General features: G+C 39.7%; 1 protein-coding gene across 1 annotated transcript in view; it reads left to right on the plus strand.

Moving 5' to 3' along the window:
• The first annotated feature begins 13,675 nt into the window (after positions 1 to 13,675).
• The window catches only part of znf438 (zinc finger protein 438), a 68,804-nt gene continuing 56,372 nt past the window's right edge, over positions 13,676 to 26,107 (plus strand). Inside the window, 1 exon segment of the mRNA XM_044176482.1 lies at positions 13,676 to 13,720. The gene's annotated coding sequence lies outside the window, so the exon portion shown is untranslated.

Genomic DNA, 26,107 nt, shown 5'->3' on the forward strand with positions numbered 1-26,107 from the left:
CCCTTCACCTCCCCTTCTCCGCACCTGGTTTACGACACTCAGCTTTACGACATCACCTTCCCGCACCTCCCCGACCCACGCTGCCAGTACCATTCATGCTAAGTAGCCTACTGGAAGTGAGAGGGATGGCTGCATGTACACTGTACCTGCCCAGCCTTTTACTAATGTGTCATGTATTTAAAACACAAGATGCAACAATTTCTTTGAGTCTTTTTGTAGTAGTAAAAGGTATATGCCTAGGTGATAGTGGTTAGGGGTTGTGTTAGTTTGCATTGTTTATAACATCACAAACTACCCACTGTACTTCATATAGTTTGTTTACCTGAACAAAATGCAGGTTGGAAATTTCATTTATATATTTTTTGTTTGTTTGTTTGTTTGTTTTATTTTGTCCAAAAAGAAATGATTTTTGAGGTAATGTTGTGCTGTATTTGGCAATGCATCACTTTTTTTCTCTTACACACATAATTGGTTGAAGATTGATTACTCTGTGACATAATCCGTGTACATTATGTCATGATAAACACCTTCAAATATGACATTTTGCTACCCAACTTGATCCACAGACCTGTTGTTTACGTGCCATGTATGTGTCTGTGTTTGCCCCGTGTGTGTGTGTGTGTAGCACAGTATCAGCACAGCAGACAGTGTGCGTGTGTGTGTGTGTGTTAGAGAGAGAGGAAGAGGTCATGAGACTGTCATCACTGAATCAATCCTCCACCTAAAGAAAGACCCTGCTGTTCTTTTGAGCAGAGCTCACTGCAGCGGTGATGAAGAGGAGGCAGACAAACCTCCACGCACAAACACACACCACTTATCACATTAGGCTCTGTGTAAATAAAAAAAAAAGAAAAATCCAGGATCACATGTTTGAGGTGAATTCTTCTGGAAACCACCAATAGGAAAGATGAAGTTTATAAACTCAGCACAGAATGAAATGATGCTCGAGGTCCGATGACATGCAATTATAGGTCAGAGGAGCAGCAGTTGCTGCGAGGCTGTGGCTATTCTTGCAGCAGATGACTATAAGGTTTCTGGTGCCCGGACCTCTGGTATGTGAGATGTTGTCATCATTCAGTCCATTGTGGCAGCTAGACTGTGGAACCCAGTTTTGCCTAAAGTTGGTTGACCTGTAGTGTCAAGACAGACTGTTTAATGAGGCCATGACAGTTTGTAATCACTGGAAGTGATTTAAGAAGCGAGCAGAAGTTAACACTTTGACTTCGGTCTGTTTACAGGATATATTTGGATTACAATTCCAAGATGTCATCATATAAGCATAAACTAGATATTATGTCACAAGCATATAGCCTTGATATAAATCTACCTATCAAGCATTTAGACTTAAGGTAACAAACTCCTCATTGCTGGAGAATCAGCTTATCATTCAGCTACATGTGACAGCTTGTATACATTGGCTGGCAGATCTCTGGGCTGAATAATTCAGTAGCAGCAGAGCAGTCCAGCTCTCAGGGCAGGCTGCCCAGACAGAGAGTAATAGCTTTAGCATAAACAACACCTCCAAACTTGCTTCAGGTGGCCTTCTCCACCAATAGACAGCCTGCCTGAGAGGGACATGGCGAGGGGAGGGTGCCCAGACTCTCTCTCTCTCTCTCTCTGCCTTCCCTGATGAAAAAGGCCCCAGAAACAGTCTACATCAGCAAAGATCAATGATGAGACACTCAGCTAACTGTGCAGTTGTAGCGGTGTTCCCTGCACACCGAGCCTGGAAAAATAGGATGCTTGGTATCCAATGGAAAATCCGAGCTTTCCCATTTTTCTTGGATCACACTGCTATTAGCATGAAGTCATTTTTCAGCGTCTGTGGAAAACAAAGAATAACAATTATACGACCACTACTAATATGAAATAGCCTGAAGACATCTCTGATGTGTTTCAGAGGAACTGGAGTAAAACAGGGTGATTTATCTTCTCGCAAATCTTTGTGTGTTTTGTACTGGAGCAAATTCATACACCAGCAAATGAGAAATACATGGAGCTGCTTATGTTGTTAGATACACACAGGTTTCCTGATGACCCCTACTATGCTTTGGATGAATGCAGGGTCAGAGAAGTCAATTACAAGACATTGATCTAATTTAATAAAACAGCCACACTAAAACTAATACCTCAGCTAATAAAGACAGAGGCAGTTTTTTTTTTATCATGAATGCCCTGCAAATTCCCCCCATAGGGGACATACAGGTGCTATTCACCTGAATAATGACAATTGCAATAAAACTGAGATACTGTCTTAACTAAAGTGGGCCATGAAATACAATCAAAGGCTGACTCCTGCTCTTCGTATGGGGAGTTGAAACTGAGGCGAGGCGGGGGGAGAGAGTGAGGGATAAGCAGCCATCCTCCACTACATTAAGGGATCATGCTGCTCCCTGAAAATGAGTATTGATCCTCTTAGGTCCAGGATCGTTTAGGAGATTAATGTGAGTAGTGGTTGAGCTCCATGGTGCTCCACGCAGGACCAGGGGATCAGCTCAGTGGGACTGCCGAGCCAAAGCAGCCTTTCGGTGAGTGGGGACAGATGGGCTGGTTTGGGGGTCGTGCAGCTCTGTCCCATGCATCCAGCCACAACCCCACTAGCTCTGTGCCATCTGGGCTGTCGGCTAAGAGAATCAGCTGGATGTCTAGGGGTCAGAGGGGGTGGGTAAGAAAAAAGGGGAGAAGACGAGAGGGTGTAAAATAGAAACAGTCTGGGGGAAAGCAAAAGAGCTCAGAGTTACAGATGCAGGCAGGATGGGTGGAAAGAAAGCAAGCGAGGAAAGGAGCAGAGGAAACGAGAGTAGAAGAGAGGAACAGAAAGTGCAAAAGGAGGACGACGGGAAAGGTACACTCTGCCCTGCTCCAAATAGAGAGGAGAAGCAGGAGGCAGTGGCAGTGATAGAAAGAGACACAGCAAAGACTAAACTGCTTAATCTCTCCCAAGAGACAGCAGCTAAATGTGAGGTCCTCCTCCTCCCTTTTCCACAGACCAGCAACCCCACACTATCGCCGCCATGGCACCCTGCTCAGCTGCAGTCAAGGCTGTTATCCAGCTAAAAAATACACACACACCTACACACACACACTTGAAAAGTGCTCAGGTGGAGCCCACATTGCAACTGATACTGTGGAGAAGAGAAAAGATCAATTACAGCTCAGAAGTGAAGCACCACACTGCACAAAAAGAGCTGTGAGAATGAGCAGAGTTTGAAGGAAAACAGTTTTTGATTTATAAATTCAGCTGCTTTTAACAATCTGGCTCGCAGTAAATAAACAGATCTTATTGCGAGCCTGAGAATGTTCTCATGTCTCTCTCTTGAGGTCAAGTTGGCCTTTTGGGGAAACTCCTGAAACAAATATCAGCTAAAGTATTCAACAGTAGTTGAATGCATGCTGTCAGAGTCTGAAACCTAACAATACAATGTTTTGAGGACTAGATGTCAATCTCTTGGTTTTCCTCCACCGAGCCGGAGTATTCTCAACTCACTTCCCGTTTTCTTCTATGGATTTTTCTCAAGACGGGAAGTAGCTGACACACTTGTTGGAGTGAGTCACACCCCAAACCTCTTAGTTAGGGGGAAAGGTGAATAGGACAGAACACTAGTCAGACATCCCAAAGTATTCTAATAATAATAATGATAATAATGCATTTTATTTATAGGCGCCTTTCAAAGCACTCAAGGACAGATTACAGGCACAGTTATTCTCTTCCTCAATTAAAGGGGCCCTCCACAGATTTTAAACAGTTTCGTTTACTTGTCATGAGGAGTACTAATCAGCTGATTAAAGCAGTTGAATAATGTCTTTTATGGCTCTGAAGGCAGCGCTCCAAGTCTGAAAAAAATTACCCTGTTGATGTTATCAGCCTTGGACTCAACGACTAAAAGTTTTTAACAGAAAGCCTGCATTCCAAACTGCAAGCAAGGAGGAATGTGATGGTAGAATGTAATTACTTTTCTTGAACATTTCCATTTCATGACACTTTCTACATATACTCCACTACAATTCAGAGGGAAATATTGTACTTTTTACTCCACTACATTTATTTAACAGCTGTAGTCACTAGTCACTTTACAGATGAAGATTTTACACACAAAACACACAATGAGCTTATAATATATGATGCATAACAATAATTCAAACTACCCAACAGTATATAAAATAGTTACAAATTAGCTCCACATTGAGTTAACCTGTAATGAAATGTACACATTAATACATCAGTAAGCATATTCCAATCCAATGATATTCTTTGATATATGATAATATAACAGTCACAGTGGCCATTATGGGAAATGTAGGATTTTTGGTTCTTGACTCATAGGGAGTAAAAGTCAGGATATTTTGGTCTGTGCTGCTTTGATTTTGACCATATGTGTCTCTTGTTAGTCCCCTAACTTTATGGAAGTGCAATACCAATTTGATGCAGTACCCCTTGAAGGAGATGGGAGAGGATGTGATTGGCTTGGGGGTACCACAGACGGACAAGCCAATCATTAAGAAGGAGTTGACATGGCAGTGGACAACAGTGTTTCAGAGTTTGAGACACACGTGCAATTACATAATCTCATCTGGCTTGCGGACCCAGCAGGCCTTAGAATCTCCCTAGTAAACACCCAATCCAAGATAAACCTAATGACATCATCAGGGTTATTTGCTCAGATTTTACAAAGCTCCTCGAGAGCCACAGAAGATATTATAGAACTGTTTTCACAGGCTGAGTAGGACTCCCCATGACAAATAACTTGATTTTTATTTGTAAAATCAGTGGGGTGCACCTTTAATCTAAGGTAAAACTGAAGGGAACAAAATGTTCCTTAATTTTCTGTCCTTTCTGACTATATTTCTTCACTTCGTGAGTCAAAAATCAAGATTAGATAATAACTCTCAGGGAAGATTGGTGTACAACAGGGTTAAAGAACCCCCCACTGATGCTCAGAGTTACACAAACAAACACAAACTCCACCACTCCCATGATTCCACAGGGGTGGGTGGCCACGGGGCTGAGAGCTCCTGACCTGCGGGTGAACGTAACGCTGCCTGTCTCCACGGCAGGCCAAGATATATACTTGTTTTGGCTAGCCAGACGTGTGTGTGAAGTTATCCTAACACATGCATGCACATACACATGAATACACACGCTCAACCTCAGCGCTCCAGACAGGCTTGCCCCCATCTTCTCCCTCCTCTTGTGACTGTCAAAAGGAGACAGCCATCCTCTGGAAAGCCCAGTGTAAATTTATACTGTATTTATTGGAGCGCTTGTTGCATTTTACTGTTCATTTGTCCTTGCGGCTGGAACAGCATTTGTGTGCACTGCAAAGACTTCAAATTTAGTCTATCAAGGCGATATTTTTGGAGGCATCTACTCTCACAGTTAAAACCAGTGTGTGGTGAAATAATACGTGTGAACTGAAGATAAAGATACGTTTTTCAGATTATTTTCCGCTTATATTTTGAAAAGGTTTGCTCAATTCCTACCTGTATGGAGTTTAAATTGGCTGTGGAAGTTACTCTTTGTATATTATGCATTGCATACTTTCTTTCAAAGACATAAACTGTTAACAGCATGCACTGTGGATTATAATAAACTCTTCTGTATAGAGTTATTGCTGTTGACTTTTTAAAAGCTGAATTAATACATTTTTTTGGCCAATTGGGGACAGCAGAACCAGGTGAAAACACCACACTGACATATTATCACCTTTAAAGCTGTTGTGCTAAAAGTGCTAGCAAACTATTGCATGTGTAAGTCCAATATTCACTCTCCTTTAAGCTCTGTTTTTGATCTCTAACAACTCCTGAGGGAATTATCTGTCTCTTTATTTGCTATATGAGAATCAGAATCGGTTTTATTGCCAAGTAGGTTTTCACATACAAGGAATTAGCTTTGGTATTTTGGCGCATAATAATAAACAAATTAAGATTTTTTTTTTAAAGATTAAAAAAAAAGTACTACAAAAGTCAAGAAATATAAATAGAACAAAAGAAAAACTGACAATTAAACTATGAAAAAAATGTTATAAAAGGTATGTACAATTATCTGTTTTTAGAATGAAAGAGCTGTACAGTTTGTGCAGGAATGTGCAAAATATTGATACTCCGCCATTTTCATCAGCTAATTGCTAATGTTGTCTGTCTGCTGTTTGGAAGGTAGTGCACAGTGGGTTTATCAGAGCTTCTTCGCTGAAAACAGCTGCTTAGGCTGTAAACAAGGTTGATGAGAGTGGTGAGACAGTTGTGGGCCGTAAAACCAAAACAATGAGCTAAAAGAAGGAAGAAAGCTCAGCAGAACTGAGGAGTACAGCAGAGTTGGGCAATAATTCTCTGTGGGTTTGTTACTTCAAGCCACCCCTTTCACATTACATATATTTATTTTAACCATTGTTAAAACAAAAAAATGGATTAGTGCAGCTTTAAAGGTATTATTGCTGTGAGCAGCACAAACTAAATTCTATTCAACTCCATTGTGGAAGCAGAAATCTCAGATTAAATCAGCAATCTCACACCCTGGGCAAATAAAACCAAAACTATCTGCATGGCTAGATACCATGGAAATGTTTTTTATTTCGACTTGCTTGTCGTTTTCACAAAAATTACATGTGGCAGCTCATGATGGAGTTTCGGTAATGAATAATGTGACCTTTTAATACACATTAAAGGGTTGCATTCCCATATATGTATTTGTGTATACATCACATTTCTATTACAAGGAAATACATCTGAGACTGTGGTTATATAGGTACAATGGTGTGGCTCTATGAGTGAGTAGTCTGTGGGTGGTTATGTTTGTGTATGTGCTTATGTTTCAATCTGTGATAGGCCACTGCTGTTTTCACAGGATGAATGTGAATACCACACACCTACTCTTTCCCCACACACACTCACAGAACATCAGAACATTTTTCTCTGTGCATGAATAGCGGCGGAGCACTATAAATGAACATCCAAAATGCCAGCCAATTACTATGGTGTCCCTTTACTCAACCTCCCCATATTAAGACCTGGTTGTCAAACAGATTGTCTCCGGTGCTCCAAGCAGCCTGTGCTGTGAAACAGTTTTCATTAAGAGAGGATTGCCATGGGTCTTAGGCTGGCAGCTTAATGTAATTTCACAGCTCAGCGTCCGTGCGGCCACTTCAGGGTCCAGCCATGGCCACCCACACCTTTACAAGAGCCAGCGAGAGGTGCTGAAAGGGTGACAGGCTGCTAGGAAGTTTTAGGGGCGAAAAGGGAGCCCCAAAATGAAATTCCAGCACCGGAAATGACTGCAATAATAACATAATAGCCAGTAACTTTGGAAATAAACATGTACAGAGATAGTCCTCGTTTAGCGTTTATAATGAAGTGTTCAGGAAGGGGAAAGTTCGCAAGATTTGGTTTGAACACTGAATTCTTCTAAAGCTATTCCTGTAGTTAAAAGGACAGTATTATGTATAGAATATGGCATAAAGCTCATAATGTAGGCCTAAAAAACCATGTATGCATCTTTGTTGAAAATTATATAGAAGAACTTACATTACCAACACATTAAATATGATCTAACTTATCGGGTATAATAGATGCTTATGTGTGGGCATTTTCTTCTCTCAGGTGTGCATACACGTGCAGATTTGTACACGTGTATTTTAGCTGTTCAACCCTGATCACCTCTTGAGTATTCACCCCAAAGGTGCAAGCCAAGCATGCACCAAAAGTCCCTATTAGAAACATGTGGAGAGCATCACACATCAATGTGACATCTGGACAAAACTGAAAGTGAGATAGACTAGTGTTTCATTTTCATGTTTTACAACTTTGGAAAGAGCGAGAGGGCCTTGACTTCATGGCTTGGAAGGGAGAAGAGGTCCAAAGAGCTACAAAGCCAGGTTGTTGGAAACCTCACATACAAATACACGTGCACAAACGCTAGTACACACAGACTGAACACAAGCAGATAATCCAACAAGGAGAAAGAAAATATTAAATATAATTTGTACCTTGCTTCATTTTGCAGATATTTCAGCTGACTCTCTTTTTCCATATTTCTTTTTTCTTCCCCATGTGCCCTAGGATTAGTTGTTAAAGGAATCTTTTTTTCTTTCTGAGGGTGAGATGAGAAGATTGATATAAATCTGATGTTTTAGCGTTTAATGAATAGTTTGACATGTTGGGAAATATGCTTATTCTCTTTTCTGCCCAAGAGTTAGATGAGAAGATCCATATCATTCTCGTGTCTCATGTCTGTACTGTAAATATGAAGATACAGGCAGGAGATGGTTAACTTAATTTTATGGGGGGTTATGTGCTGAACTATTTATTGGCCGGGTGCAGTGACTATATACAGCCCATTCTCATTCCCAGTCAAATACCGACGTTTTTGTCACGCCCCTCAGCGTTATATAAACACGCACAAGGTACCCTTCAGCGTCCGTATTAGACGCACTGGGCTGCCAGAAAGCCTTTATGAAATCAGGTGTCGTAATGTAACGAGCAACAAAGAGCGACAGTCTGTTTAAGGAGGTGGTTGGATGGGTCAAAAAACCCCAGGACTTTCACCCAGGAGACTAGGATTCATGTCCTGTGTGAAACCAAAAGTTAACTTTGACTTTAAAGTTTTAGGTTACGTTACATGTCATGTGGGTTTTGGCTCATGACTTCCTATTGCCTAACCAAGTGGCTTTTTCCCTAAGCCTAATCACACTTTGGGGTGGGCGGCTGTGGCTTAGTGGTAGAGCGGGTTGTTCACCAATCGGAAGGTCAGTGGTTTGATCCCGGCTTCATCCAGCCTACATGTCAAAGTGTCCTTGGGCAAGACACTGAACCCCAAATTGCTCCAGAGAGCTGTGCCCTCGGTGTATGTGAATGGTTAGTTCCTTCTTTGAACTGATGAGCAGTTAGCACCTGCCATCAGTGTGTGAATGGGGTAAATGTGATATGTCATGTGAAGTGCTTTGAGTAGTCGGAAAGACTAGAAAGGCGCTATGCAAGTACAGGCAATTTACATTTACTTTAAAGTGACGTTACATCGTTTCTGAAGGTGTCTCCTACTAATGCCAAAGGGTAGCTCGTATGTGTTTATATGACGGCGAGGGGCATGACAAAACGTCTGTATTTGATGCCCTGGGAATGAGAACATGTTGCTATATACCTGGAATATTGTCGTCACTGTGACATCCTTAGCCTAGCTTAGCATAAATACTGGAAACAGGGAAACAGCTAGCCTGCCAGCTAGTTAGTTCAAAAACACGTCTACCAGCCTCCAAAGATCACTAATTAACAAGTTTTATCTGTTTAATCCCTCGACAAACAGATCTAAAAGTGATAGTTTGTTATTTTAGTGGGAGTTGCATTTTGCAGCTATATCTTGACAAACAACTGTTTAATTATTTGCCCAGCACTTCTATGTGCTAGCATGGTTTGCCATATACGGTTGGTGAGGTGGCAGGTACTATTCCAGCCATTCCAGCCATGATTTGTGTCAGGTAATGTTAAAGTACTTGCCCACTACTTTCTACTTTGCCAAGATATGCTGTTGTTGTGATGTTAGCTATAGTAGTAGGAGAATTGTGAGTATCGCTGTCTGGAGCTGGTTTGCTGGCTCTGGGAAACTGTCTCGTCCTTTCTGGCTGTAAGCTTCGCAGCAGCAACTGTAGGGACAATTTGCTAACCCACAACCTAGCTAACGTTAGTTACATCACTTGCCGTGTCGTTGTTCGCTCTATATTTGTCATGGTATTAGATTTCTCTAGAATCGCACACCCTACCTTTAAAGGATTAGTAAAGCATTTTTATAAATATGCTTATTAGTGTTTTTGCCAAGAGTTAGATGAAAAGATCACTACCACTCTCATATCTGTCCGTTCAATATGAAGCTAGAGCTAGCAGGTGGTTAGCTTAGCTTATCATAAAGACTGGAAACAGGGGTTAACAGTTATCCTGGCTCTGTCCTAGGGTAACAAAATCTGCCCACAAGCACCTCTAAATGAACTCAAATGAACATGTTATATCTTGTTTGTTTAATCCATACAAAAACTGTATGTTTCCAGTCTTAATGCTAAGCTAAGCTAAATGGCTGCTAGCTGTAGCGTCATATTTACTGTACGACATGAGTGTGGTATTGATCTTCTCATCTCACTCTCATTTTGAGTATTTTCCAAGATGTTGACCTATTCCTTTGACATGGCACCTTTGAAAATACCCCCAACTTTACATGCTGATTCCTCACATAACCATAAAGCCACACACACAGGGATGCGACTTTCATGATGTCAGACAAATTACACCCAAGGCACCTCTACCATCTGCTCATAATCCAGAGCACTAACTCATTATATCACTGTTGGAATAAGGTTATTTAAAAAAAAAAAAGAACAAAGAGTACAAGTATATTCTTTGTCTATATGACATGAACAAAGTCTTAGCTAAAACAACGGATGACGCAGTAAATGAGTCAAAAATGACAATCAGCCCAACCTTCACAATATGAGTCACGAACAAGAGACGCTCATGCTTATTCAGTGTGTCCACTGAGGTGTGCAGCCTCTTCATTTAATATTTCCATAAGGTTGCATATGAGTGTACGCCAGGCAATCCCTGTAATAAGGAGGTAATGTATTCTGCGCCAATGGCAAAAAGGTACGCTTGAAACATCCCTCACAGGAGCAGCAGTTTTCAACTTGACAGTGGACACATACATAATTAAGCCAACTAAAAAAAATGAATATTTCATCTCAAAGCATTTTCATCTCCAAACATCAAAACACCTCAACGTCTCACATAATGAGCAAGGTAAATTACTTTTATTCACAGTGGGAATAAGCAACAAGGAATGCTCACTCAAAGGACCTTGCTTAAAAAATGTATCAGCTTGAAAAGAAGAGGGAGAACTTATACCACTTATTTTTGTATTTTGCCAGAATTCTTTGTGTCCTCTGAGGAAGTGGTTGTTTTAACATGCAAGAGCTAATTCTTTCCTATGATTGTTTGCCTAACCCTTTTTTCTAAGCTGTAATTGTGTTATTATGTTATATTACAGTGTCAGCCTTAATGCTTTGTAGCTGATCTGGCTATAACTCATGCTGACCTGAAATTCATGACGTGTCATCCATGAGTGGCCTGAGGACTTTTGGGTTTACAGATATGCAGGCACATGCCAATGGAGAGGATAAATTATTCCACAACCTTAGTAGTTGAATTTTACTACAGTGGTCTATGTAAGTGCAGCTTTCTCCATTTCTGTGATGGCATAGAGGTTCTAAAATGTCAAAGTTTACAAAGAATAGGTTGTAAATTATATTGCAGTAGCTTAAATTGGCTGTGTGGTACAGGGAGAAAGTAGGTGCTGTGCACAGTGCCACAGCACCACTCTGGAGAGAATTACTTTGACCGTCAAACCTGATTCAGACTGGCTCCCTGTACACCTTCATAGATGGGAATTAACCTGCCACAGCTTGAAACGCTTTACTGAGCGCTGGTCGATACTGTCATTATCCTAAAGCAATTCTTAATTCTATTTGGCCCTGAGCTAAAGATCCTTGTATTGATCACAAAGTTGGGATGCCATAACTACTTTTTTCCATAGTTAAGGAAAGCTCTTAGCTCATATAGTCCAGAGTTCAATATATAGCCACACACGCTACTGAAAAATAGAATATCATTTTGAATGTTTAAACACGTGTTTCAGAGTGATATCTGCAAATTTAACCAAGTGTTACAGTCATAAGGCACAAATGCTAGACAGTGATACCTCAATGTTTCATCAAGGGTTGCAGAAAAAGGCAACTCTCTTTCATATCCTGTTTTGGGAGATGAAAAATATTGATATTACTCGCTGAGCACTATCAGCATGAAACAGAGCCTTTCAGAAAAGCAGCAGTGACAACACCTGTGCTGAAGTTCCTGATTACATGTCTTTGTTCTCAAGGCTTCTGTCACTGCTGCTGCCTCTTTGTGAACGACACAAACAGAGAGACAGAAAAAGACACTAAGTAGCATGAAACTGAATACATCTTTTTCTGTTTCTGTCTCTCTGTCTGTCATCCACACACACTCAAATAAACACTCACAGGCAGAAAGCATCACCACCTGCCACAGACTATACACGTAGGCCTGTGACAGTGGTTAACAGAACAGGACATGTGTAGCCCCAGGTGACTCAAATTGCAAAACTAACAACACCATGCTTCATTGCACCAAGAACGTGGTGGGTGTGAAATACCAGTAGAAATGGAGTGTGTGTATGTGTGTGTCAATTTACATGTCTAAATGTGTGCGTTTATGGGTATGCTTTTGTGTCATTACGGATTCACCCTATAATGTATTGCAATAATTAAGATGGATTTCATCAGGATTATAAAAGCTGACTGAAACATAAACAAAAACAAACAGAAATGATAACAGAAAGATCTGTTATCATTAGGACTCTTTATTATTTCTTTTATTGTTGCAATAAGAATAAAATATTAATGGGGACATTGCACCAAGAACTGTTCTTAGTGGGAACAGTTGGCTGTAGTACCAGTAGCATTTATAGCAGTAACAGAATTAATGGTAACTGTGGCTGTAGTAGCAGCGTTAGCATCTCCTGAGCCTGAAAGGGGCTTGTTTCATATTTACTGTGACCAGGGTTTTAGCTTCATGTATTGGACTTGTTTGCACTGGTGGAAAGTAACTAAGTTTACCCAAGTACTGTGCTCACATATCATACTTAAGTACAATTCTGAGGTACTTTACTTGTGTATTTCTATTGTCATGCTACTTTTACCTTTCTGTGGAAAATATTGTACTTTTTAACCCCACTAATGTTACTTGACAGCTACAGTCTCTTCATATTAGTCACTGCATAAATAAAATAATAAAATAGTTAAAGTTTGGTTTTGACATAGGGTCTCTCTACCAGACAAGGCCATGAGTTTTGTCCCTTCTGTCATAGCAGCATAAAATAAAATAACCAGTTGAATACTATATATACAGTAGAGATGTATATTGTGTGTATATTTGTGGGTGTATGTGCCTGTGTATGTAAGTATATGTGGGGATATATGTAGGGCCATGAATCTACAGTATATGTGTATACATGACCACATTTCCAATGTATGTTTTGTGTATATCTGCATGCCTTTCATGCGAGACATGAACATGTGCAGGCTTTTAAAATGCATACTCCAGCGATTTAGTAGCGCACTTCCATAAAGTTGGGGGACTTGTTAAAGACAGATAAATAAAAATAAATTGTAAAATAGGTGGCGAGCCCCTATCATTTTAGATTTAAATGAATTACTTTGAACTTTAATGAAGTATTTTTACATTGGCGGTACTGCTACTTTTACTTAAAACAACCATTTACCAAAACGCGTTGATATTTTTGACGTCCTCGAAGCTGTCTGACAGTGACAGCACCGGGTTGTACTGCTACTGACCGCTCATTGGCTGCATTGACGGAGCAGAGCAAAGTAGGTCCCCGGAATTTTACGAGCCGTACCATTTCTGCCTACACGGGGTTTTACAGGAAATTAGCGACTGCAGGATGTTGCTTTTTTACCCGTCTGAAACATTTATTGCTCACTGAAACACAAATTTGTCACGCACTTGACTCTGTTTAATTATTTTGGTACGCTTACGCCGAGAATTGGTATTTATTAATAACTCGATCATATTTGTTTTACCCGCCAGATCAAGTTGACGGTTTGGCTCAAAATGGCTGGAGAGAAACAGTTATGAGGATCGACGATTTTATCAGGTATTTACCCAAAATGAGCCTGTCTGTAGTTTGAAGGCGCGTCCTCTACATAACTGGGGATACAGGTGAGACATTAAAGTTCATCCAACATTTTCACCCATCCCGCTGCTTTTAGTGAGAGAAAATGAAGCCAAACAGGGCTTGTTTGCAATGTTATCACGGTAGCCTTTATATGCAGCAGTAAGGATCTCTGCCTTTGGTCTGTATTTACAGTATGGAGAACAGCTTCAAACTCAAATAACAGTCTTCATAAATTGTAGCTTTTACATGAACGTGCACATGCAACAAACAGCGGATAGATAAACGTATCGAAGATGTCAAGTGTGTGTGTGTGTGTGTGTGTGTGTGTAGCTAATGCAGAGCAGGCCTGTGGCTAACCCTGCAGCTGTGCATCGCAGACATACGTCATCAGGCTAGGATTCCCCGCAGTAAGACATGTACACAGACATAAATAGACCCTGAGAGTTGTGCGAACAGACATAGAACTGACTATTAGTGTTCTGTGAGCAACCTCACCTCTGTCCTCAACTCGCCTCTTGAATGTCAGCAGTGCTGAATGTGAACCTGAGAGGAGGGAGTTTCTCAAGTTGGATTTTGGTGTGTGTTCTTTTAGTAGACATTGGGTAGTGTAGATCAGTCAATTGGGTACACTTGGATGGTTTGTTGATAGTTTGAAGCAATGTTAGGTTAATGCAACGTATTTAGTTGCTGTGGATATAATAACAAAAGCTAAATGCAGTGAAGAGCCTGTTGCCCAATTAGAGCAGAAATGTAGATTTTGGGATGATGAGTAAACACATGATTCTATTAAAATAGAAGATGTAGTCCAGTTAGTATTGATTGACTCGTATCTTATTGCACTTTGTATAATTCTAAACTAAATTTATACAGATGGGCCCAAGCTTTGGGCAGTTTGATGACTTAAAATGTAAGATGATAGAAATTTCTCAGCTGAGAGAGATGTTGCCAGGAGATGTTTATACTGCGGTGTATTTAATAGTTCTGGCTGTGTCAGGCCATTGCAAGAAATGTTGCAAACTATTCAGCAGTACTGGATTTACAGGATTGTTTGCATTCATGTGATGAAGTGCCTTGATCTTTCAAGTATTTAATTCACAGCAGGCTGCTTAGCTTGAACTCCTGGCTGTCCTCTGCCTGTGATGCTCACGGTGTGGATATAATTGATCATTTTAACGTCTTTTGGGAACGAGGGGAACTTTTTGGCCCAGATGGTCTCCACCCGAACAAAGCTGGAGCTTGGATGCTATCTGTCAATTTATCATATGAAATCAACTCCGCTCAGGTGCTTCTCACAGGAACCAACCATGCCATCCCACAAGTTTGTGACCAGAAATGACTGGTCCATCAGAGACTGGTGTTCCTCTGTTTGGTTCCACATTTAACACCGTTAACTTTTCTATCAGACTTGGACCAGACACAGACATTTTCAACATCCCTGTGAAAATTACTTATAGATGCCCTATGAGATTTGTATTCTAACAATCTGGTGCATGCCCCAGGAACCTCATCACTGTTAATGTTCAGTCTCAAATTTGCCTGAAGCCAGCTCACTCTGCTCTCTCAGGTCTTCACTCCTCACTTCAGACACTAATTTAAATGATCCACAGGTTTTTAAGACTAGAAGTGGTTTTGGTTTCTTACATCTAAATATCTGTAATTTATTAAGTTTCTTTACCTGTGTTGTTATCGGAGCCTCTCTGTGCTTTGTTTATACAGCCGCACCGGCTGCACGTGCATCTTAGCACATGTGAGTCCCTCGTGTGAAACTGTTCGTCTGTGAGGAGAGCTGTTTTTTTTCTCATCTAACGTGGTGAATTAAGGATTTATTTCAACCAAACCAGAGTTGGTTATTGTTGGTGGAACAGTGGAAAGACTAACAAAGATGGTTTTGGTGAGTTTTATTTTGTTTCTGTAAAGTTTGAATGAAGTGTGTTTAACGATGGTCTGCCAGGTAAAATTGTTGATTTTTTTCAATGGAGTCTGGTGGCAGGCGAGAGCGATAAAATGGCTGTTTCTGGTTAAATAAAAAGGATCTTACTGTTTAACAAAAAGGTCTAGCTCTGTAGCGATCTTTTCCATAATGTCACACACTTTGTCCATAGCAGCCATTGCAGCCTGTTTTGTGGCTGCCGGCTGAGGCGTAGAGTTGTTGATTGTTGGAACAGTGGAAAGACTAACAAAGATGGTGAGACGGTTTTATTTTGTTTCTGTCCAGTTTGAATGAAGTGTGCTTTACGATGATCTGCGAGGTAAAACTACTGTTTTGGAGTCTGGTGCGCCGTAGCGCCCATTTGTTTTCTTCTGAGCTGCTGGTGCTCTAGTACGACATTTAGTGGCAGTGCATATCGCTTACAGCTCCTTTAAGTATCCCGTTATCTCAAACGCATCCGGATGTTATGATTTGGCTGAAAAAAAGAGATTGATAATCAAACTGTTTTAGTGGTTTGAATATTTTCAGAGCATCGACTTTCTCTGTACTTGAGCTGACTTCAGTCTCAATTCCTAAATATTATGAATGTATTTCATTTATAAAAATTTATCTGGGGCATAATAACTCAATAATAGTAATTGGTGTCTACAGATGTCCTTCTGCCCCTTCAGAAGCCCTAGGAAAATTGGGTGAATTGGGGTTGGGAAATATGATGGTATATACCGTGTGATGGTAGAAATGTGTCCACTGGTAGAGATTTGGCAATACCATTTCCACTGCTGGAGCTATCCCTTAGCAGTGTTTCCTCTAGGCAACATGTAACGTGATATAAAATTACATATACCGTGCTAAAAGATTTTTGCCATGTTGCCCATCCCTAGGGTGAATTAATTGCACCATTGCTTGTTCATGAGCTGATTATCCTTGGTTATCTCAATTCAGCCTGGCTTACCTCGGCATCAAATAATCTTACAGAACTTGTTTACAATCTTAACTTTACACAGCTAGTTTCTCATCCTACTCACCTCAACATGAAGGAGCCCTCCAAGTCAAGCTTAATATTGACTTAATAGTATCAAACAGACCAGGGAAATATCCTGCCTGTGGTGTTTTGATCTTGGTGTTAGTGACCATTACCCAATTGAAACAGAGGAAAACTAATTGACACATAGTGGTCAGAAGAAACTTAAAAAAATGTAATGATCAGACCGTTTTACATGACCTTTTCTCCAGCCCAATCGCTGACACTCTCAAAATCCCTGATCCTGAACCAGCTTCAAGTTATTTTACTAATGTTTTTAACTATGTTTTCGAAAAGCATGCACCTTTTTAAAAAAGACAAGAACAAAATGTAGCTCCACTCCCTGGTTCACTGCTGAGCTTTCTACTTAATTTTATTCCAGAAACAAAGCATGGACTGTGGCTAGGCACACTGAGGCGGCTGTGGCTTAGAGGTAGAGCGGGTCACCCACTAATTGGAAGATCCCTTTAGACAATTGAGGAATAAGTGCATGGCGCTGTCAGACAAACAAAACTGACTTATCTGCACTATTTTACTCATTCCTCTAATAACCCAAGTAAATTCTGGAAAATAGTCAAATCTACCTCTAACAATTTTAGCAATCTACTTCTTGCCTATGTTGTTAATGGCCTTACTCAGATAACTGATAGCCATGAAATTTGCACTGCTTTTAACAATCGTTTTGCTATATCTTACCAGCTATTTGACAGTCTTAGTCTTGTGTGGAAGAACATAGGTCATCCTTAATATTAGCACTGAAGTAAACCACTCCTTTAGCTTATCTCCAGTTGGATGGTAGCTGATGCCTTATGCAATATTGATACGTGAAAATCAACGGGGGATGACAAACTGGAACCATTTGATTTGAAATGCTCAGTACAGCTAATTTCTGAATATATATTTTATTTTCAGTCTCAGCATTACCTCAGGCATCATTCCTATAATTTGGAAGACTGCCTATATTCGTCCTCTCCATAAAGGTGGTAGCAAATCTGAATTAAATAATTATCGTCCAATCTCAAAATTATCTTGTCTTGCAAAAGTACTTGAGTCACTTGTTAATGAACAGTTGAAATCATTTTTATCCACTTATTCTAAACTAACTCATAGCATAGCACTATTTCTGCTACTTCTTTAGTTATTAACAATATAGTCTCAGCTTTAGATAACAAAAACACTGTGCTGCTCTTTTTATTGATTTTAACGAAGGCTTTTGATACAGCTGACCACTCTCTCCTTTTACAACGACTTTCTTCTTTGGGTTTTGGCTATGGTAGCTGCCTGTGGTTTCAGAATTATCTCTCTGATAGGTCACAGTGTATCAAGATAGGTAATATTCAGTCCTCTTTTCTCCCCATTACAAAGGTAGTTTCCCAGGGTTCTGTCCTTGGACCAGTCTTATTCACTATTTTTATCAACAATATTACCTCTTCATTCTACAATTGTAACTTCCATCCTTACGCAGATGACACAGTCCTTTATTCCTGTGCAGATTCTATTCTTGCCGCCACTTTAAATCTACAGCTATCATTTAACCTCCTTCAAAAACACCTCCATAATTTTAAACTGGTCCTAAACTGTGCAAAGACAAATGGACGCTGTTTTCAAATACAAGAAATATTGACTATGGAAGTTTTGAAATTCGTTCTGTTAATACCACCATAATAGAGAGAGTGCAACATTTATAAATATCTAGCCATTTGGGTTGATGAAAAACGTACATATTGGCATGTTGTTATCAAAGCTGAGATTGAAATTGGACTTTCTTTTTAGAAATAAATCTTGCTTTCCATTATTTACAAGGAAAAGAAATGTTGAAGCAGTTTTCCACTCTTTATTGAACTACGGTGATGTTATTAATGCGTAACCAGCCAGTTCCACTCTCAAACCTTAAGAGGCAGTAGGGTAAATGTTCCTATTAAACCCACTAAATCCGCTTTTCAGACATTTATAATATATACTGCCCCAATTTAAAGGTCCATTGATAATTTTTCAGATAAATTTGGTTCTGATTAGTTATTTAATGCTATAAAAACACCTGATTGATAGCTGAGGCTGGCTCGCGATTGAGTTGGCAGGGTATATGGGCGTGACCTCAATACTTCAGCTCCAACTTTGATCACTACTGCACAGACTCCAAATTATGTCACCAGCGCAAGATGGCTGCGCCTGTATCTGGAATATTTTAGCTTCAGGAAGTGGAGACGCATCGTCCATCTTTATATTCAGTCTATGGTCCCCTTCCACGGAGGTATTTTTTAGCATAGACTGCAAGCCAGACACAGACGTCAAAGCTGGGTACAAGAAATAAACCAGGTGCGGACACAACTGGGAGCATATCTTATAGTTTGGTCCATGAACTGGTTTACTGACTGTGGAGCCGTTTGAGTGGTCTGATTGCCGGATTGGCCACCGCAGCGTGACGTCGGATTGCGTTTCTGAAACCATAGTATTGTCTATTCATTAGTAAGAAGAGCTTTTTAATATCTTATGTCCTTGTAGCTGTTTAATATAAAGCCATAAAGTCATCTGCCTGCTACATTAGAAATTCCATTGAGTAAGTGTTTGAGAAAATGTTTAGGTTAAAATCTTGGCTTATTTTACGTTGATTGACGGTGCCATTGTGTTTAATTGATTTTCAAATGTTAATCACATTTAGGCAAGTAGTTTGAAAAAATTGTAAAAACACATTTTACAAACACAATTTCAGTTCATTGTGGAGTAATATTAAAACATACAGTTCATTATGAGGCGACATCAGTCATAACATTTTGAAGGTCATGTATCATTAGCCTATAACTTAAGCAAAATAAACAAGAAAGATGTCAACATTTCTACTTTCTGTTATATTGGAAGAAACATCACACAGCGAAAAATTATGATGTAGTTGCAAGTGGGCTTAATAGGAACGTTAACCCTATGTCACTCAGCCTTAAGATTCATCACTGGAGATAACTATGGGACACACCATTGCCTACTATACCAAAAAACTGTCTTACCTGCTCTTTCAGTGAGGAGGGATCAGCATTTGTTCTTATTTATTTATAAAGCTATTCCACAAAAGCATTGTGGATTGGTGGCACTGCAGCGCCTAACTTTTTCATTTAGGTGCACCAGCACATAATTTAGGTCCTAAGCAGTATGGCCTAAAGGTTATATCATGGTATAATTTGAAGCACGGACGGTAACGGTATATATCATGATATATTTGCTTTTCTTAAAATTTCAATATAAATGCTTCTGAAGGGGTAAAGCACTGGATGGCAGCTATTACTGTACTCTTAACTGTATTACTAGGACATATTTTACACAGTACAGAGGTATTTTAAGAACATTTATTGCGCAAAACTGCAATAATAAGAAAAATACAACCACCCCTTCATTTTTAATTATGTTTTAAGGCTGTGTTGTTGCTCACGATTTCTCTTGTTCACGCACAAGGACCAATGAAAATGTTTAGTCGCACTTGACAGATTTTTGGTCACGTGTGCAACCAAAATGGTCGCACTCTAGAGCCCTGCCCTATTTAGATGACATGTTACTGGCTAGACCTGACATTATGTATTTACTATACTGTTACTTACTGAACTGTTTCTTAGTCACTGTCAAAGTAAAATTGTTATGTTGCAGTTTTACAATTCTGTACAGTGTGATACATAGCTTGTAAATTGAAAAGAAATAAAAGCACTGGTATCAGATCAGTACTCAGTAGCTGTGTTTACATAATGTTACGTGGGGGTAACATTTGGTAAGGTGAACGAGTTTCTGGGAGGGACAGAAACATTGCAGTAGCAAAACAAAACTGGTCTGTTTTTATTGGAAACTGTAAAAGATTTAAGGATTGTTGAACCAGAAACAGGACAGCAAAAATGCAAATATTGCTCCCATTACACAATGTGGGTCCATCTTGAAAATTGTATTAACAGGCGGAACAACTTCTTCTACTGTTATATTTCCAGCAGATTATATTCTGATTAAATGCTTTGGGGCATGTAAACGCACCTTATTGGATCACTTTATTTAGCGTCCATGTAAACAGTTGAGTTGAAGTTCAATCTGGTTGAAGAAATATTGTCCATGTAACCGCAGCTAGTGTCAGCTACCTGTTTACCTTAAGTTTAGGTATCAGAAACAGTATCGGGAGAGAGAGAAGTAAAATTAGCGCATTCCACAGATGAAGCGATGGTTTACTTGGGCTGGAAAAAGGCTACATTTTGTGATGCATGTAGGAAAATTCTTTGTTTCTGTGTTTCCTAGTATATTTGTGCACTTCTCCACGGGTAGGTCAAAGGTCAGAGTCAGCTTCAGGACAGCTCTCCTAGAGCTGGTGGGGTGTTGCTCATTGAAATGTTGCTGACATGTTGCTTTTGTAGCTGAATGACCCTGTTGCTCCACATGAGCCACTCTAGAAAGGCTGACAAAAACCGCATGGAGTCTTTGGTACATTTTTCAGGCCTACTGCGCCATACTGTAGGAAAGCTCTGAGACCATGATTTCATGTGGCTTTTTGAATTTGTACTGATCTAGTCTCAGTGAACAGGCTGTGTGACTGGTGTTACTGCCAACCTGAGACAATTCATGGTCCCTGAGGTGTTTGACCTAAGATTTACATTAAACACCTCTAAAATGTTAAAAATGAGGACTATGATCTGCTGTGGTGAAAGGAAGATGGATTCTGGTGAAGGAGAAAATTCCCCTCCAGTCAGGTCCATCTTATTGTAACTGGAAATCTCTCTCACTGTGGTATACAGTATGTTCCAGAGAGTGTTCTTGGTTTTCCTTTCCAGATACAACAATTTATTATTTCACTATCTGAAGCAGCCCAGTTTTTGTCATATAAAAGATGCCGTAAAGGTCAGCAAACCCCACGACATCTTTATTCCAGGATAGTTGACTGAAAGCAGTGTGTTCTTTTCAGCAATGGCTTCACTTTTAAAGATAACTCTAATTCAGAACTGGGAGGTTCACAGTACAAACACGATTTTCTATATATTTTTTTTTAGCAATTGGGGCTTCAATGCTTTGCTCAAGGGGTCTGGTGTCAATCTGACGGAATTAGGTTTTGTATCTGACAGTGTCAAATCAGTTAAACAAAGGTCTGACTCGTGAAGGCAACATTATTAGTGTTAGTATTAAATGCTTTCACTGTTGCACCTTTTGTTTGTAGAAAAATTGCTCAGCAATATTTTGTGCGGATGATGGAAAGCAGGTCACACCACACAAATCAGCAAACACTGATGAACTTGATGCAACCTTCACACTCATAACAGAAACTCCTACGACACAGCCAACACATGCTCCATACTGGCTCTTGATAGTTAACAAATACCATTTACTTTCCTACCAATACACTCTCCATTTTGATTGTGGTTGTTGTCATCGGTGGTAAATCCTGCTTTCTGTTTGTTGTAATTTGCTGGCTCACAAAAACATAATGTCAGATACAAAAGCAAAAAATACTCTATACTATACTAAAGACATATATAATAATTCTTGCACTTTTAGTATTTGGACATTCTTTCTAGTGTTTCAACAGCTTCTTATTCTATTCTAGCTATGTGATTATATTGAATTCAATTTTATTTATATAGCGCCAATTCATAACAGAAGTTATCTCATTGCACTTTTCATATAGAGCAGGTCTAGACAGTACTCTTATATACTATACTATAATATACTATAATATTACAAGTTGTGAGAATTTGTTGCTTTTCTTGGTCTTACATTATAGTAAATTGAATATTTTGGTGGTGTTGGACAAAATCATATAATATTGTGATTAATATTCGTCGTTGTTTTCTGATGTGTAACAGACCAAACGATTATTTGATTAATTGACAAAATGACTGGCAGATTAATCGATGATAATTGTTAATTGCAGCCCTAATGACAACTGTTGGCATTGTGTTCTGTGAATTATCAAAAGAAGTAAGTTGCGGTGGCAGCAGAGACCTCAGAGGGGGATATTTTCAAACCTAGGCAAATAAAACCAAAATATCTGCATTGTTATATATACCACTAGATGTAAATGGCAAAATGTTTTTTTCTTAATTTGGATGTACTGACCCTTTAATGCTTTCAACTTTGATAAAGTGGGGCACTTTAAAATCAAATCAGTTGGGCTGGACATTAAACAGACTTTAACCTGTCAGCACCCTAGTTAGTTAACAAATACCATTTATTTTCCTACCACCACACTCTCCATTTTGATTGTGGTTGTTGTCGTCGGTGGTAAATCCTACTTTCTGTTTCCAAAACGCGAGTTGTGTTTTTTGGGCGACTTTATAAAACATACTGCTGAAAAAGAAAGTCAACAGAGCAGAAACATACAGGAAGAGAGAAAGAGAAAGGGATGGGGCAAGCTGGTGTGTGCAGTAAGGGACAGGTAGGGGTGTGTGTGTGTGTGTGTGTGTGGAAAAGAGAACTGAAGGGAAAAGCAAGGTGAGCAGATTAAAGTAGTTTGTGAGTAAAAACTGGTAAGGTAACATAAGGTGGAGAATTAAGTAGAATTAAAATGGTAAGTAAATCTTTATTTGTATAGCGCTTTTTAAAACACACAGTTACAAAGTGCTTCACACATACACACACACACACACACACACACACACGGAAAATATAAATGAATAGATAAAGATATATTACAATACAAAGACACAGCACAAAACCAAACTGAAACAAACCAAAAAATAAGACAGGAGTGGAGATCTATAAAAAGGCTTGCTTATATAAATAGGTTTTTCGAAACTCCTTAAAGCAGTCCAAAAAATGGTGAAATAGAACTATACCCCTTCCCCTCCACGCCACAGTTACGCTGTCTCTATGAAACACTGTATATTTGTTAAGCTCTAAGCTGCTCCCAAAAACCAAGTGTAGGTTGCTATGGTTTGAGCTGTGTCTGTAAGAGAGACAGTGGAATATGTTGCATATGTTGCCTGCCAATATATAAACAATTGTCAATTCATGATACTTGATCATTTCTTAATTTTAATACTTAATATACAATGTTAAGAATAGTTAAATAAATAAGTAATGCTACACAGTAAATAGAAGGCTTCAAATAGACCCCATGATCGGTGATCGACATTGGTTGATATTGCTTCCAGCGATCGTGATCGCCCCCAAAAATCCTGATTGGAGCACCCATAATAAGCTAGGAGAGTGTTTCTCAGTTCTGGTCCTGGGGACCCCCTGCCCCTGCACAGGATTGAGAGACACTGAGCTACGACACCATTCAATAAAAAAGGGTCAACAACAGCAAATAGTGTACATTGAAGGAACTTTATTTAAAAATCAGACGGAGCTTTTTTGAAGAATGCTTATCATTGCCTCTCGTATCTGTTGTGTGCTACCTGTCTGCGGTACATGAAAGACCTCTGTGTCAGGCTCTTGTGGGTGGTCAGTAGCAGCATCAATGTTCCACTCAGCCAAAAAGGTCTCTTTGTTTGTCTCGCAAACATTGTGCAGTATGCAGCAAGCAGCAACAGGCATTATAGAAAGGTCCACATCATTGCACTTGGCAGGGCACCTGCAACGGCCCATCAAACGTCCAAATGCATTTTCGACCACCATTCGAGCTGAGCTTAAACAGTAGTAAAAGGTGTTCTGTTCGGGAGTCAGGCCGCGTTGATGGGTGAACCCTTTCATTAGCCACTTCTTCAGAGGTTAAGCTGCGTCTGCGATGAGATGGATGGATACCTCCACACCGTCTATATTCATGGATTTCTGTGCAGAAAAATATAATACCGGTAGATTTGTTCAGGGTTACATTGTTACCTACTACATTGAGGTGCTGGTGAAACACACACACACAATGTGGTGGACCTACATATATAGCCATTCACAAGGTATGTGTTTTTGCAGGTCAGTGAAAATGCCTAGCTTGGCAGCAGCATAGGAAATGGAACACAGTCATTGTTGATACTTACCTCATGGGGAAACAAGTAGGCCTAACCATCTTGTTCTTCAGCCATCTGGAAGATCGGAGATTTGCCAAGCACTCTTGCGTCATGTGTCCGACCAGGCCACCCCGCGTATATATCTGTGAAGCTGAACTAAAGAAACCACCATGAGCAAAACATACCACATTCCAGCAGCTAATATTTAGCTCACAATTATAACAGAGCTAATATGTAATATGTATTATACAGTGGTGGAATGTAACAAAGTACATTCACTCAAGTACTTAAGTACAAATTTGAGGTACTTGTACTTTACTTGAGTATTTCCATTTTATGCTATGTTATACTTCTTCTCCACTACATTTCAAAGGGAAATATTGTACTTTTTACCCCACATTTGTCTTGTTACTTTTCAGATTACAGTTTTTCATATCCTTCCTGTCCATGTATCACAGTCCATGTGAGTTTGACTGTGCATGTTTTTGATAAACTGAAGGATTAAGTGGTCCTTTATGGGTATGAGGTATCTAAAGCTGGAAAATGCGTTGTCACAAAGCTGAAAACAGGGCTGTTTTTCTGAACTCGTGAAAGGTTGACTTTTTAGAGATACGTGGTTCTCGCAGGACAGCGACGCTACAAACATAGGATGATCTTATAGACCATGATACATTGCTGCAGATTAAACTACCCAACAGTATATAAAGTAGTTAAAATTAGTTCAGCCTTAAACATCTACAGCAGTAAAATGCAACATACACATTAATGCAGCAGGTATATTAATCCAAAAACATCATAGTATAATAGTAAAACACTAACAGGGAATATTTTACTGCATAATGAGTACTTTTACTTTTGACACTTTAAGTCAATTTAGCTGATAATACTTAGCCTACATACTTTTACTTAAGTAAGGACTTTTTCTTGTTGTGGAGTATTTTCACAGTGTGGTATTAGTACTTTTACTTAAGTAAAGGATCTGAATACTTCTTCCACCACTGGTATTATATAAATAATAATAATCCTTACCAGAAATTTTGGACTACAACCCCTTGCAGTACAATGGAATACCATCCCTTCCGATTTGTAGTAAGAAGCTGGATCATCCCTCGGAGCAATAACGGCAATGTGGCTTCTGTCGATGGCACCTGCACACATAGGATAACCTCGCTCTGCATATCCATCTACGGTCTTCTGAAGTTGTTCCCTTTTTGGCAGGCAAATGAAACGCTTGAGTAGGTTGTCCTTGAGAGCAGATGTAACTTTGCGCACGAGGCCACATACAGTGGACAGTCCTACCCTATAGAGACATCTTATTGTTCTATACTCGCTCGGTGTGACATACCACCACAGAACAATAGCCAATCTCCGATGTGGTTCAAGTGTTTTTTTTGCCATTATGTAATCTTTCGTTTAAGTGCGGGTTTCAACAGACCAGTAACACATACTTATACGTACACCGGGACATGCAAAAATGATGTTTAAAGCCTTCTCACGCTGCTGTTGCTAGACACAGATCT

Source organism: Siniperca chuatsi, linkage group LG19 (assembly GCF_020085105.1).
Source record: "Siniperca chuatsi isolate FFG_IHB_CAS linkage group LG19, ASM2008510v1, whole genome shotgun sequence".
Lineage (NCBI taxonomy): Eukaryota > Metazoa > Chordata > Actinopteri > Centrarchiformes > Sinipercidae > Siniperca > Siniperca chuatsi.